Raw genomic sequence first — 13,111 nt, forward strand, 5'->3', positions numbered from 1 at the left:
CATATTTGTGGCATATGGTGATATTTCTATAGATGTATACAATGTGTAATGATAAAATTGGGCATATCTGTCACCTTACTTATCATTTCTTTGTGTTGGGAATGTCCAAAATAAACTTCTCTAGTTATTTGAAAAGACACAATCAATTGTTTGTTTTTTTGTTTTTAAATTGAGATGGTATCTTGCCATGTTGCCCAGGCTGGTTTTAAACTCCTGGGCTCAAGTGATCCACCTGCCTTTGGCCTCACAACTTGCTGGGATTACTGGTGTGAGCCACTGTGCCCAGCTACAGTAAATTGTTAATTACAGTCACCTTCCAGTGCACACTTATTCCTTTTATCTATCTGTAATTTTGTATTTGTTAACCAATCTCTGGCTACCTCCCCACCAGACTCTAGTAACCACTATTCTGCTCAGTTTCTGTGAAATTAACTTTTTTAGCTCCCACATATGAATGAGAATATGTATATGGTATTTGTGTTTGCCTGCCTGGCTTATTTCACTTAACATAATGTCCTCCAAACTCATCCATGATGCTGTGAATGATAAGATGTGGTTTTTAGGTTTTTTTATGGCTGAATAGTATTCATATGTAGTATGTAGTGTATATACATACCACATTTCCTTTTTTTTTCTACCACATTTTCTTTATCCATTTATTTGTTGGCCTCATTTTTTAAATTTCTAATAGGCCTATTAAAAGATAAGTTACTGTTACTGAATTCTGTTGTTAACATTTTTGTGTCTTTATTTTGTATAAAAGAATAGGACCATATCATGGAGACATAAAGATATCGTATGAATAAATAGCCTAGGTGTCCTTAGAAGTACATTTTAAAAAGGAGTATAGGGCCTTTGAAAAGTTGAGTCTATCAGAGAAGGCGTCCTGAAGAAGCAGAATGTCATAGAGACAGGAGGTATATGAGCAAGAGGGCACCCATGGGATATGAGGTGGTTGGTAGCTGCTTCTTCCCCGCCCCCCTTCTCCCGGTACCTTCTTGATTGAAGAATCAGGTTGTAAATAAGTCCCTCTTAAGTATTTATGTACTAGAGTGCAGTGTTTGTGACCAAGATTATGTGGGTTGCGGTAAGGTGAACGGGCTGAGTTTTTAATGATCTGACACTCTGGAATCAGTAGGGCCACAACTGTTACTTTTCTGGAGGTGTGATCTCTTATCAGTCAGCCAGAGGAGGACTCTTGGTAAAGAATTTACCCACAGAGGTTGAAATCCAATCCTTGTTGGCAGGGTTTTAATGAATTTGACAATGAATGGATTTGTGGCACATTATATAAGAATGATTAAGATAATTTTTTGAAATGCATCTGCTTTTTCAGGTGGCTCACACCTGTAATTTCAGCGACTCAGGAGGCTAAGGTGGGAGAATCATTCAAGGCCGGCAGTTTAGACCAGCCTGGGCAACAGAGCAAGACCCCTTATCCCTTTTTTTTTTTTTTTTTGAGACAGAGTTTTCCTCTTATTGCCCAAGCTGGATTCAGTGGTGTGATCTTGGCTCACTGCAGCCTCTGCCTTCTTGGTTCAAGCGATTCTCCTACCTCAGCTTCCTGAGTAGCTGGGATTACAGGCACGTGCCACCACACCCAGCTAATTTTTTGTATTTTTAGTAGAAATGGGGTTTTACCATGTTAGCCAGGCTGGTCTCGAACTACTGAACTCAGGTGATCCACTTGCCACGGCCTCCCAAAGTGCTGAGATTACAGGCATGAGCCACTGTGCCCAGCCAAGACCCCTCATCTTAAAAAAGCATAGACTTTTTCAGATGTATGACATTTGAAGAAGTGAAATACAGTGGAACAACTATAGTCTTCAGTCACAAGTTGTATTTGCATCTCTCTTTGCCTTGGGTTTCCTCACCCAAAAAAGGAAGGAAATACTTGTAATTTGTTTTGAGGTTATATTATATGAAATGTATGTGAATGTATTTAGCATGTAATTGCTTACTGGACAGCTCAGTTAGGAATTGTAGTTGACTGCTAGTAACAGTTCTGTAACTGTGATGGGAAGTTAGGCAGATAAGGGCGGGCTTGATGTCATCAGGGAATCCAGATTGCCACAGTGTGTATTCCCAGCCCTCTTCAGTGCATGACTTAAAGGAATGGCTTCTGTCATCATGTCACTATTTCATGTAGGGGGAGGAAGAAAGGGGTGAGTAAGCAGAAGGCTAAGAGTTAGCCTAAGACTACTCCCCTCCCCTAGTGACCAAAGGAACTTTTCTGAGTGTCCGTCCCTACACATTGCCCTGATCAACCTGGGTGAAAAGTGTCTTGTTGCAAAAAAGTCTGGGAAACAAGGATGTTTGACTGCCCTGAATAAAATCAGGATTTTGGCCAGGCACGGTTGCCTCACCCCTGTATTCTCAACACTTTGAGAAGTTAAGGCAGGCGGATCACGAGGTCAGGAGTTGGAGACCAGTCTGACCAAAATGGTGAAACCCTGTGTCTACTAAATATACAAAAAGTAGCTGGACGTGGTGGTGCTTGCCTGCCATCCCAGCTACTCAGGAGGCTAAGGCAGGAGAATCGCTTGAAGCCGGGAGGCAGATGTTGCAGTGAGCCAAGATCGTGCCGCTACACTCCATCCTGGGCTACGGAGCAAGGCTCTGTCTCGTAAAAATAAATAAATAAATAAAATCAGAGTTTTGATAGTAAGAAGGAGAGAATAGATACTGGGTTGGATAAAGTGCAGTGTCTTCCACAGCAAATGTTTCGTTTTTTTCTTTCATTTACATATTTGGAAGCTTTCATATAGACCTAGCTACCCATGAAATGTCCCCCACCATGGAGTTTATTTTTTTATTTTTTATTTTTTTCACCTGGAGAACACTGAATTTTTGTTTATGTGTATGTTACGACTTTTAGATTCTGCTTTGCTGAGGGACTGGGCTTACGTGATAAAATTATTCTTGAGCATTAAAGGAAAAAGAAAAAAGTTAAAGTTTTTTTTTTTTTTTTTTCTTCATAGTTTAGCTTGTACCCCCAACCTTTAACTCAGAGGACCTGATTTGGGAGTTTGGCGGTGGCTGAAGGTTGGTAGAGGAGAGGCAGAGTGTTTGTAGAAAAGGAGGCTGCCTGGAGGCCTGTCCAGGGTTTTTGTCCTTGGGTCCATGCTCGGTGACTCAGAGACCTTGGCGCTTTCACTTTCTTCTTGGTTAACTGTCCTTATCTATCAAATAAAGGGTTGGTTTAGATGATTTTAAGTCTTTCCAACTTGAATATTCTGATTTTATATGTAGATATTATACATGCAACTCTTTTGTGCGCATGTGTGTATGTGTGACTGTAAAAGGCCTTCACAGTCATATGTATACGTGGTATTGCCTTCTAGGGAATACAGAATTGAAGATAGAGAGTTATGACATAATTTTAAAATCTCATTTTGAGTCTTACTCTCTTTGCCAATAAATATGTACAATAAAAATAGATAAATTCTGCAGTTTATTACCTTCTTGGTATGCATTTTTACTAGGGCTTTTTAAGAAGTTGAAAGTAGAAAACCTTTAACATCTTCATTTCTGATTTTAAAATGTGGCAGTAAAATGTTCCATGTTTAGAAACCTGTGTTTCAAGGAAAAGTCTCAGTCTTATGCCATTAGTAATGATGTGTTGTTACCCTTTCATTTCTAGAAATGGATCCCTGGTATTAGATGGAGTATTGTGAAAGCGTAATTAAAAAAAAATTTTTTTTTAGGGGACAGGATCTCACTATATTGCCAGGTGGTCTCGAACCCCAGGGCTCAAGTGATGCTATCACTTTGGCCTCCTAAATTGCTAGGATTACAAGTGTGAACCACCATTCCCAACCTGAAAGTATAGTTTATTAAATTTTATTTTTTTTTTAGACAGAATCTTGCTCTGTTACCCAGGCTGGAGTGCAGTGGCATGATCTCGGCTCACTGTAACCTCCGCCTCCCGAGTTCAAGGGATTCTCCTGCCTCAGCCTCCCTTGTAGCTGGGACTACAGGTGCATGCCACTGTGCCCAGCTAGTTTTTGTATTTTTCATAGAGATGCAGTTTCACCATATTGGCCAGGCTAGTCTTGAACTCCTGACCTTGTGATCTGCCTGCCTTAGCCTCCCAAAGTGCTGGGATTACAGGTGTGAGCCACCACCTGGTAAAGGTATAATTATTAAAATGCTATCCAATGCTAGTTCATTACCTGCTTACCCAAGAATTCAAATGCTTTGTTTGCCCTGCTTAGGTCAGACTTTGGCCTACTCTGTGAATGAATCAGTTTTTGTCATTATTACAGATGGTGTAATTGAGTCAAGATGTTAATGTCCCTTGTCCAATATGGAGAGCTAGTTAAGAATGTCTTCTGGGGAAAAAATAAAAAAGAGAGAGAAAAATAAAAGGCCGGGCGTGGTGGCTCATGCCTGTAATCCAAGTACTTTGGAGGCGTAGGCGGGTGGATCACCTGAGGTTGGGAGTTCAAGACCAGCTTGACCAACATGGTGAAACCCCGTCTTTATTTAAAAAAAAAAAAGAGAGAGAGAATGTCTTCTGATTCTGTCCTGTGGAGCAAGAATATATATCTATTCACTTGATGGAAATTTACAGTTCCCTTTTGTCTTGTTTCAGTTTTTTCATGTGGAATTCATCTAGAGAGGCAGTATGGTTGAGTGGATTGGACAGGCCCTTGTGAGAATTCTTTCAAGGCCAGGCGCAGTGGCTCATGCCTGTAATCCCAATACTTTGGGAGGCCGAGGTGGGTGGATCACCTGAGGCCAGGAGTTCGAGACCAGCCTGACCAACATGGAGAATCCCCATCTCTATTAAAATACAAAATCAGCCAGGCGTGGTGGCGTATGCCTGTAATCTCAGCTATGCAGGAGGCTGAGGCAGGAGAATCACTTGAACCCAGGAGGTGGAGGTTGTAGTGAGCCAAGATCATGCCATTGCATTCCAGCCTGGGCAACAAGAGTAAAACTCTGTCTCAAAAAAAAAAAAAAAAAAGCTTTCATATAATTTTGTAATTTCAACCCAATAAATTTCTCCTTCATCTCTGTTCCTGATCCCTGGTGTTATGAACGATAGGTTTCAGAAGCTTCCATGTTTTAGGACCTCTCCTACCTAACGGTAAGCAGCTCAGATGTTTGTTATTGATAATTAGAATATTTAATTATTAGGTAAGAGCAAGATGTTATAGATTCTTAAATTTGGCTTATTACTTGGAAATGTTATTGAGGAAATTAATAAACAGTTGTGTGATTTTCTAAATTACAATATAACTTTTAGTCACATAAAAAGTGACTAAGCTTGTCCGATAGCAAGAGAGGACTGCTTCAAATTATAATTAATGATATGGCAGAACAAATTCTAAGTTGGTAGTAATATTTATTGGTTAAAATAGAGTAGTAGGTCTTTAACATGGATGTGACTGTAGATCTTTATTTTTGGCTGCCCTGTATTTGTGAATAAAACCAAACTTAAAGCAGGTAAAACTATTTTATTTTCGAGTTAGTTGACAAGTTTAATTCAGATTGAATTGCATAATAATGACAGCATTAAGTTTCTTGTTTAACTGTGTATGCACTTGTAGTCCCAGCTACTTGGGAGGCTGAGGCTGGAGGATCGTTTAAGCCCAGGAATTCAAGTCAGTCTGGCTAATATAGCAAGATCCCCATCTCTAAAACAAAACAACTCAGATATATAAAATTAGAATAGCATAAATAAATACCTGTATACCACCCTACTATGTAGACTCAATATTTTGCTATATTTGCTTTATCATATTTTTGGTTGAGCCATTTATGATTTGCAAATACTGTGACAGTTCAGCATACTTTTAACATGTATCTTCAAAGAATAAGGACTTTTCTGGCCGGGCACAGTGGCTCACATCTGTAGTCTCAGCACTTTGGGGGTGCTGAGATGGGTGGATCACTTGAGGTCAGGAGTTTGAGACTGGCCTGGCCAACATGTTGAAATCCTGTCTCTACAAAAATTAGCTAGATGTGATGGCATGTGCCTGTAGTCCCAACTACTCAGAAGTCTGAGGCAGGAGAATCACTTGAGCCTGGGAAGTGGAGGCTGCAGTTAGCCGAGGTCATGCCATTGCATTCCAGGCTAGGTGCCAGAGTGAGATTCTGTCTCAAAATAAAAATTAAAAAAGAATAAAGATTTTTTTTTTTTGAGACAGACTTTGCCCAGGCCGGAGTGCAATGGTGTGGTCTCTGCTCACTGCAACCTCTGCCTCCTGGGTTCAAAAGATTCTCCTGCCTCAGCTTCCCAAGTAACTGGGATTGCAGGCCTGTGCCACCACACCTGGCTAATTTTGTAATTTTAATAGAGACGGGGTTTCTCCATGTTGGTCAGGCTGGTCTTGAACTCCTGACCTGAGGTGATCCACCTGCCTCAGCCTCCCAAAGTGCTGGGATTACAGATGTGGGTCGCCACGCCCGGCCTAAAGTCAGCTTTTAAATTAGGGTTTAAATTTGCTTTTATAGCTGTGTATTTTTAAAAATTTGCTTGAGGCCAGCAGGTTGATGCTGCAATAAGCTATGATTGCATCAGTGCACTCCAGCCTGGGTGACAGAGCGAAACCCTGTCTCTGGAAAATGCAAACAACTTCCTAAAATAGGTGAACATTTTTCTGCCCTTAGAAAATATAGAATGGTGAGTGCAATTGGACCTTCAAGAGTAGATACCAGAGACAGTGATGGAGTTAGTCTGGAAGAAAATAATAGTACCTGCTGCAAAGGGTCATTGTTACCAAGTAAGTGAAATGGTGTAGTAGTAGTTAGCACCGTGTCTAACACATAAGCACTCCAATGTTAGCTTTAACAGAAATTGCATATGTGGGATATGTATTGATTTGGAACTATAAACACCAGGACTTTTTTTTTTTTTTTTTTTTTTTAAGAGAGAGTCTTGATATGTTGTGCAGGCTGTTCTCAAACTGCTGGCCGCAAGTGATCCTCCCATCTTAACCTCCCAAAGTGTTGGGATTACAGGTGTGAACCACTGCGCCTGGCCAATACCAGGACATTTTAAAGGTTGCTTTTTTCTTTCTTTTTTTTTTTGACATGCTCTAGTCATTTGTTTATTACATTTTTTCCGATGATGAAATATTTTAAGCAACACAACAACTATGTGGAATAAAATAATAATGAGACCCTATTCATTACTCAGTTGTCAGATTTTAACATTATCTTCAGAATTTTTTTTTAAAGACGATAACACCTGAAGTTACACTAATGCCTCCTGTGAAATCTTACAATTCCACTTTCCTCCTTGTTTTCGTGAATTAATCTTTCCATTTATGTTTTTCTATTTTCTCATATGTATGTATGTAGTATTTTGCATGTTCATATAAATATGCTCATTTTAATTCAGTATGACTATTGAGATTTATTGATGTTATTAGAAGTATTCTAGTAGCTCTACTTGTTTCTAATTCATTTATATTGATTTATATACATGTACCTTATTTTTTCTATTTCGTTAATGCACATTTAGGTTATTTCCAGTTTTTCACCATTATATACAGTGTCATAATTAACATTTAAATAATGTCTTTTTGAGCACATATGTGTTTCTCTGGGATAGTGTTTTTCAAGCCTTTTTGTTTACTAGGCACAGTTAGAAATGTACTTTGCTGGGGGGTGGGGGGAGGTGGCTCACACCTGTAATCCCAGCACTTTGGGAGGTCAGGGCAGGCAGATCACCTGAGGTTGGGAGTTTGAGACCAGCCTGGCCAACATGGTAAAACCCTGTCTCTACTAAAAATACCAAAAAAATTAGCTAGATGTGGTGGCAGGCACCTGTAATCCCAGCTACTCGGGAGGCTGAGGCAGGAGAATTGCTTGAACCCAGGAGGCGAAGGTGGCAGTGAGCTGAGATTGTGCCATTGCACTCCAGCCTGGGCAACAAAAGTGAAACTCTGTCTCAAAAAAATTTTAAAAAGTATTTACATTGAAACCCAACATACATGTATATGTGTGTATATATTCATATATATGCATATTTACATGTAATGTAAATTACAGTTTTATAAAATACCCTGAAAAAATATTTACCCATACAATGTCAGAGATGCATCCTTGAGATACAAATAAATATCCCTCATTAAAAAAATTCTGATCAGTACCATCTTTGACAAATAATAGTCTAATATATGTAACCTGAAGCAGAATTCCTGATCTTGATGGTGCTCATTTTCAGCTTGGCGAGAGATGAAAAAAATCACTCTTCAAAGTGGTTTTACCAAACTCACATTCCCATCAGCAACATAGCAGAGTTCCTGTTTATTCATATCCAGTCCAACATTTGTCCATCTTTCTAATATTTTGCCTATCTGATGGATGAGAAATGGTATCCCAATGTTTTCTTAGTCTGTTTCCTAGTGAAATATTTTGAGTGCCTTCTTTCCATCAGACCCTTTGCAAAGCAGTAAAGATGCTAACAAGAGAGACATGGCTCTCCTATTCTAGGGAGAAATATTAGCCAGCTAACATGGCTTTCCTATTCTAGGGAGCTTGTATTGTAGGAGGGAGAGAGATGAACTTTGCCTACCAGTGAGTGGCAAAGGTACACACAGAGGGGTGCAGTGAGCAGTCTGCCTGGGGAAATGGGGCTGTTCGAAGAGATGAAACTTGACTTTGGTCTTGAAAGATGAGTCGGCATTTTCAGAGAGCTGTGGAGTTGAGGGGCATTCTAGGTGGAGGGAAGGCTAAGGCATAGAGGTGTAAAACCATATCATTCAAGGAACTTAATGAGTATTAATGACTGTGTAGAGTCTCAGGATTGGTGAGGCCAAGGGATAAGCAGAGGAGAGCCTGCAGACTTGGAGGCAGGTACAGTTGTATCCTGCTGTTACCCAGAGTTGTTGAAGGTTTTAAGTAGGGTGTTAACAGGAGTTTGGTTTTGTTTTTACAAGTCTAGGAATGGATTCTGGTGTTAAAACAAGTTTGATGGTCAATCAAGTTTTTGTCTTAATTTCAGTTTCAAACATTAGCTTGAAAGTTTACTATTGCCTTTTTGAAACAGGTAGGTAATAGAAGTTGTTATATTTCCTCAGAACTGGAGTTGGTCATTTTCTACTCTTTCCTAGCATATGGCACATTTTCTTTCATCTATGTGCCTTGTTTTTTGGTGTTCTTTTTCTTGGTTTGTTTTTGTTTTTGAGACAAGGTCTTAACTCTGTCACCAGGCTTGAGTGCAGTGGCATAATCATAGCTCAGTGCAGCCTCTTGGGCTCAAGTGATCCTTCTACCTCAGCCTCCCCAGTAGCTGGGACTATGGGTGTGTGCCACCACACCTGGCTAAATTTTATGTTTTTTGCAGAGATGGGGTTTCACCATGTTGCCCAGGCTGATCTCAAACGCCTGGGCTCAAGTACTCAACCTGTCTCCCCCTCCCAAAGTGCTGGGATTACAGGCAGGAGCCACAGTGCACAGCCCTCTTCTTTCTTACATGTTAAGCATACACATAAAGAAAGGGTCTACATTGCCCAGGCTGGTTGTGAGCTCCTGGCCTCAACTGTCGAGCCCGTGCTCCTTAGTTTGTTAGTTTTTTAAAAGTTTTTAAACTTTTTATTTGCATTTTTAAAAAATTGTGCGTTCTAATAATTGAAATCATTTGAACAACAAAAAATATGGCGCTCTGATTAAACTGCATTACAGCCTGCAGGACAGCTTGGGCCAGCTTGGTTTTACTCTAGATTTCACTGTCGTCTCACTCCACTTCTCCTTCACCAACAGGCAAGTTCTTTCCTTCTCTTCCAGCCAGAGAGACAGAAGGGAGAAGCAGGCATGGCCTTCATTGTCAGTCGTTCTTTGATGTGAAAGGGGCAGCACAGTTCTTTAAACTTGATCCAGCCTCTTTGCATCTTACAAAGTTAAACAGCTAAAAGAAGTGAAATAAGAAGGCAGTGCTTGTGGAATGTACGGTGTATATTGGCAGTGCATGCCTCATTACAATTCGCCTGCTTGCTTCTCCTGTTCATTCCTTTCTTTGGAAGGCAGTGGATTTTTCTCTTGGGTTTCTGTCTTCTTCAGTTTTGGCTTACCGAAATTTCTTGATCTCAGCTCTATCAGGTTTGTCAGATGTGGTTGCAGAGGAAGAGCGGAGCAAGGTGTGCGAACAAATGAAGTCTGGTCTGCGCAGTGGCCACGATTGAGTTGTTGCACCTTAGTTTTAAGTGGGACAGCAAATTGTCTTCACAGGTGTTTTTTATTGTCAACTATGACTACGTACAGCTTTGTACAGGTTGGTAGTTTTAAGAATTTGGATTTTGGGGCTGGATGCTTGAGCTGGCCAACATGGCAAAACCCTCTCCCTCCTATTAATAAAAATACAAAAATTAGCTGGGTGTGGTGGCACATGCCTGTAATCCCAGCTACTTGGGAGGTTGAGCATGAGAATCATTTGAATCCAGGAGGCAGAGGTTGCAGTGAGTCTTGATCGTGCTGCTGCCAGTTGCTTTTTTTTATTATTATTTTTTGAGATGGAGTTTCGCTCTTGTCACCCAGGCTGGAGTGCAGTGGTGTGATAACCAGCTCACTGCAGCCTCCGTCCCCCCACCCCCACCGGCTCAGGTGATTCTCCTGCCTCAGCCTCCCAAGTAGCTGGGACAGGTATGTGCCACCACGCCCAGCTAAGTTTTGTATTTTTAGTAGAGACAGGGTTTTACCGTGTTGGCCAGGCTGGTTTCGAACTGCTGACCTCAGGTGATCCACCCACCTTAGCCTCCCAAAGTGCTGGGATTATAGGCCTGAGCCACCGCACTTGGCCTGCAGTCCTTTTTTTTGTTGTTGTTTTTTGAGATAGAGTCTTGCTCTGTCGCCCAGGCTGGAGTGCAGTGGCACGATCTCAGCTTATTGCAACCTCTGCCTCCTGGGTTCAAGTGATTCTCCTGCCTCAGCCTCCTGAGTAGCTGGGACTACAGGTACATGTAGACCTTGTGATCTGTCCTTCTCAGCCTCCCAAAGTGCTGGAATTACAGGCGTGAGCCACTGTGCTGCCCAGCCAGTCCTTAATAGGAGCATTTGTCTTGCTTTAAGGCATGAAAATTTGAGGCTTGCCAGTATCTAATTTAATAGAAGTAGTTTTTGAAGAGCAAATTATAGGGAGCGTTATATTTTGAAATACTCAGTGCCTTAAAAGAATAAATATGACCCATAGCATGGAATAGTAAGCACTTATTTGCATGTGAATGTTTGATACTAGCTTTTGGTGAGAAGTCTCACACTTGTGCTAGCTTTAAGGAGCATATTTAAAGGTATGTTGGTATGTTCATTGAAATGCAGGGGTGCACTGAGCAGTGCATAGATGCTATTTTTAATTTAGGAGAATCCTATGCAGGTAGGTTAACTTTTTTAAACCTTACAGTTCAAAGCGGTTGGTTTTTTGTTTTGTTTTGTTTTTTTACCCCTCCTTTTCACATCCCAATTCAGAGTTTTAATTGTGTTTCCTAGCTATTTGATATTTAACAATGACATACTTCTCTGCTATCTCTAAAATAAAGGCTTTTTATTAGTTTAGGACTTAGTCCAGGGAGAGCTTTTATTGCTCGAACCATGCTTGAGATGAAAAGAACTAGGCAGAAGCATGTGTTGCCCGTCCCTGCCTGTGCCCTTTCTTCTCAGAAAATCCCGGCTTGTTGATTGTCTCAGCCTCATGGTCTCTTGTTATCACCAACCTCCTTGTACCCCAGACTCTAGCAGGCACACACTCACACACGTGCACACACAGTTCAGCTTGTGGGGAAGGAGTAGGGACATGAGGGTATGTCCTCAGGGTAGAAACTGGGACTGTGATTTTCTTTCTGTCTTTAGCAAATGTAATGCATGTTAACACCTTGGCAGCAAAAGTGGACTGGATTAGCTGGATACAAGTGACTGTTCTAAAACAAAATGAAAGAGCATAATCTCAAATTTGTAGGCAACATGTGAGACCCAGCGAATGGAACTTTAGCAGGTGGTTTGGCCATTAGCTGTGAGCATGCTCAGGGTGTGTTTAGGCAAGTGAACAGGATGTTCTCTGTGTGTACTGTGTAACCTTGAGGCCTTGCATCTATTTCCATTTCCCTAGAAATGAAATCTAAAACAGATAGGCTGCTTTCCTTCCCCCTGGCTTTCCAAACAAAAGTGAGGTTTGTAGATGTGAACTAGACTGTGGCAAAGTGCTGGGGAGGATGGTGGTGGTTAGGGATTTAAGTAAGGCTTTTTTTAAACTGTTAGAACTCGAGTATGGTAAGTGGCTTCTTTTTAAAAGTGGGAAGAAAATAACAAGATCATTAACCACTTGTGCATATTTCAAATGGCTTAGAAATTTAAAACAAATTTGTTAAGGTTTGAGAAGCTGAGTGTGTTGATTTCTGTGGTGGATAAAAGCCGATGCTGTATCTGGAAACTGTTTTCCTCTTTTTCTTAGATACCTCTTGAATCGGATCTTTTTAATGGAAGAGGATTTCTCTTTTCAGCTGGTTATAATACCTGTTAAACTTTGTGTTTAGGATTTTAGAGTTGTGGAATGAATATCATTCACATTCATTCATTATCTGCCTATCTAAAAAAGCTGAAGTCATTTGAAGAAAAATTAACAAGTGCAGGAATATGAGCCGTTTGAAAATTTAAAAATGCATCTGAGAGAGCTTTCCAAGATTCAGAGGGTTTTATGGATTTTTTTCTGTCTTTTAAATAATTGATATGAAAGGTACATTTTAGTTGGATGGACTTATGAGGCTTGTAGAGGTCAAAGAATTTTGAAATTCTAGATTGTCTTTGCATTGCCTTTGGTCTGTTTCTGTATCCTGAACTAATGATTGAAAGGATCTGTGGAACTCAACATTTTTATGGATTTTGTGATACAAGGGGACTGCAGAGGTAGCTGCATGCTGTGTGGATGGTAGGAGTTCTCTTGAAAACAGGCAGGGTTAGGAGAGTCTGGGCCACTTAGCTAAGTCTGTTTGCTTTTGCTTTGGCCATAGGTGCAGGCAGGCTATTTTACAGAGTTAAAGTTCTGCTTCTAAACAGATGTCTTTCTGTTTCAGTGTTTCTTCCTGGTGTTCAGAAAACCATATGTGAGGAAAATAGTGTTCTGTTTGGAGGTTAAGGGTGTTGCCTGCCTGAAAGCACCAGTAGTAGTATT

At 40.6% G+C, this 13,111-nt stretch overlaps 1 protein-coding gene across 8 annotated transcripts in view; it reads left to right on the forward strand.

Annotated features, from left to right (window-relative positions):
- UBE2H (ubiquitin conjugating enzyme E2 H) overlaps positions 1-13,111 on the forward strand; it is a 115,129-nt gene that overhangs the window by 21,753 nt on the left and 80,265 nt on the right. The window lies entirely within an intron of this gene.

The sequence above is a fragment of the Callithrix jacchus genome, chromosome 11 (genome assembly GCF_049354715.1).
Source record: "Callithrix jacchus isolate 240 chromosome 11, calJac240_pri, whole genome shotgun sequence".
NCBI lineage: Eukaryota > Metazoa > Chordata > Mammalia > Primates > Cebidae > Callithrix > Callithrix jacchus.